Genomic DNA, 3,338 nt, shown 5'->3' with positions numbered 1-3,338 from the left:
AAAAAAAAAAAAAAAACTTAAAAAAAAAGAGGTACAGACAACAAAGATAAACCCTTTTACATATACAAAACTGTGTTGTCAGTGATAACAAACATTAATCTACAGGTAAATAGATAAGTAGATAGGCTGAATGGTCTAGTATGTCTAGGTTAAAGGGAATAAACCCATGACCATATATAAGGTTGGCAGATGATACTTCTACATACATATTTGTATGTGCTGTAAGAATGTCCAAATATACAATAAAGCCAATAAGGGGCAAAGTTATGATAACTCCTTGGCCACAGCCAATCACCCTGAGAGAGTAAGTAAGACATGTGGGTTCAGGACCATGGTTGCAGGGGACATCGAGGTCAATTGGCATAACATACTACACATACTACATCCTACTTTGGTAAGTAGCTGCTGGGATCTCAAAAGCTTGCAAGCAGCCATCTATATGCAATGATTGGTCTCTCCTTGTCCAGAGCAAAGAATGAAGAAAACCAAAGATGCATAGAAACAATTAGTCCAAGGGATTAGTGGGCCATGTGAACCTCAGCCGATATGACCATGAGACCAGAAGAACTCGATGATGCCTGGCTACCACTGTCAGCCACTTGGAAAGGGATCAGTGCAGGAGATCCTGGATAGAGTAGGACAACAATGTGGAACAAGACTCAAAATAATAAAAAAGACCAGGTTGAACTCACTCCCATGGCTTCCTGCCAAACAATAGACAGGAATATAGGGTGAACATTTACATTAGGTATATACACTCCTTGGCACTGTGGGAGAACAAAAGAGCAGTGTTTGTACAGGGAGATAGTTTGGAGGGCCAGGAATGCGTGAGAGGGAAGAATACAGGAAAGAGTTTACTACAGGGAGAAAGTGAGAAGGGAGCTGTTACACTGTGGGGAATTGCAGTCAATGTCATGAAACAAAATGTTTATGAACTGCTACATGGAAAATGAATTTGCTCTGTAAACTTTTGCCCAAATCACAATAAAAATTTCTTTATAAAAACTTTCTTTAATCTGGAAGTTTTCTGAATAGTATATAATATTTGAATAGATATGCATCTTAACTCTAAGGAAAACAGTGCACTCACTGGATAAAAAATGCTCTAAGACAGTCTGGAGACGTTGGTCCTCCAGACTAATGGAATCAATATCTCAGATACTTCATGTAGAAATGTTGAAACTATGACTAACAATGGTCATGTCATCTATAACAAGAGTAGTGTCTAGAAAATATTATAAAGTAAATACAGTCTGCTCTAAAGGTTGTCATTTTTTCTTTTCACATTTCTCACAAATGAACTTAACATTTCTAGGCCTCCGTTTCCTCATCTGTCAAGTGGGAGATAACTTGAGTACTTAGCTCAGTGTACTTCTGAAGGGTAAATGTGATAATCCACATAAAGGTTTTCTATGTCCCTGGAAATTAGTAAGTGCTCATTAAATATTATCTCCTTGGCCCTGAGGAGCCCAAGGCAATGCCTACTTGGACTTGCTTTTTACCAGAAAATTCCCAAAATGTTCGTGTTTTTTGCTTCTTAAGCAAAACTTATCAGTCCTGTGTTCCATTTGCTCAAAACATTAATCTACTTTCTTTCATCATATAAGGAAGGCATATAAGGTCTAGAGAAGAGATGATTGTGTACTAATTGTTTTTGAAGCATATGCTCTTCCCAGGGGATGCATTTAATAAGATGCGTATACCTGAAAGTTCTACGAGTGCTTCCAAATCAAAATAATTCATAAAAGATAATCCTCAAAGATAAGTCATACTCTCAACTTGCTCCCTCCCCAGTGCCCCCAGGCATAGTCAACTCCCTCAAACCCACCACTCACCCAGGCTGGAATCTGGAAGTCACTTTTGGTTGCTACTTCACCTTTCACCACATTCAAACCCTCACCAAGTCCTGCCTCTCTGCTCTGCCTATGCTTTTCCGCTTCATTTACACCGCCTCCACCTCATTTAGGCCTTAGCTGTAACTAGGACCCTTGTGATAATTTCCTAACTAGTCTGCCTTCAATTTCCTTCTTTCTCCCATTAATCTGACCCAAAGTTGTTGGACTCAACTCTGGCCAGGTCACTTCGTGCGAAAAAAACTTTCCATGAATCTTCAAGGCTGAAGTCTAAATATTGGAGCTTGGCACCCAAGGTCTCTATGATGTGTCCCCTGCTTCCCGGGCCAGACTTAACTCCACTGACTTTCACATGCCATATGGTTAAGGGTGATGTTCAAATATTTGATGACCAACCACAGGCATTGACCAATCAGATTTGATATCAACAGTGACAGGAATGAACCCTTTAGCTTCTGGTTTAGTGGAAGTCTAGTGGAGGACATCCTGTGGGGAGGGGCTTGGAGCAATGGCTCTTTGCTGCTCAGTGAAGCATATTTCAGCACCTGACCCATCAGACCTCACTGTGGTCAAAAAGAAGAACTTACTATTCCCTGTTGGTGTTGTCATGTGCCATTGAGTTGGCCCCGACTCATAACCCCTCCTTGGGTTTCTAAGAAGGTATCACTACAGAAGTAGATTGCCCAACCTTCCTTCTGAGGAGTAGTTGGTCAGTTTGAACTGCCAGACTTCTGGTTAGCAGTCAAGTGCCTTAGGCACTATGCTACCAGAGCTCCTGTTCCCTAGCATTTCCTTAGCACTCCTTTCTGCATTTGCAAATCCAGCTTTTTCTCATCAACCATCTTAATTCCCACTTTTCCCCATAGATGCCATATGGAAGACACCTGTCTTTATTATTCTGAATTCCTATAGCATTTTCCCTATGTGCCTCTGTTAGGACAACTTCTCACCATTACAGGTATCAGCATGTAAGTGTTATTTCCCCTCCCAGGCGATGCAGTTTGCACTGAACTACTAAGCTAAAGGGTGGTGGTTTGAATCCATCCAGTGGTGTCACAGAAGAAAGGCCTGGTGATCAGTTCTGTAAAATTTATAACTAAGAATACTATATGGAGCAATTCTACTCTGTACATGGGATTGCTGTGAGTGTCAGAACTGTCTCCATGGCACTGGATTTGGTTTGGTTTGTTATGGTGTAATGGTTAATAGCATGGGCATTAGACCCAAATTACTCAAGGTCCTCCTTAGTTCTGATGCTCACTGGTTGCATAACTTTGGGCAAATTATCTAACCTCTCTGTCTTTCAATTTCTTCTTCTGTAAAACAGGAATAATTATACTTTAGTACCTACTCCACAGGATTCTTGTGATGACTAAAAGAGTTAATGCGGGAGAGTTCCGGCAAGATGGCGGACTAGGCAGAAGGATTGCACAGACCCTCTTCAACAAAGAAAAGGGAAACCAATTAACACAGACACAGAAGATA

The sequence above is a fragment of the Orycteropus afer genome, unplaced genomic scaffold (genome assembly GCF_000298275.1).
Source record: "Orycteropus afer afer isolate SDZICR_OR568_19922 unplaced genomic scaffold, OryAfe1.0 scaffold00180, whole genome shotgun sequence".
Classification (NCBI taxonomy): Eukaryota; Metazoa; Chordata; class Mammalia; order Tubulidentata; family Orycteropodidae; genus Orycteropus; species Orycteropus afer.
Note: the sequence above shows the minus strand (reverse complement) of the source record.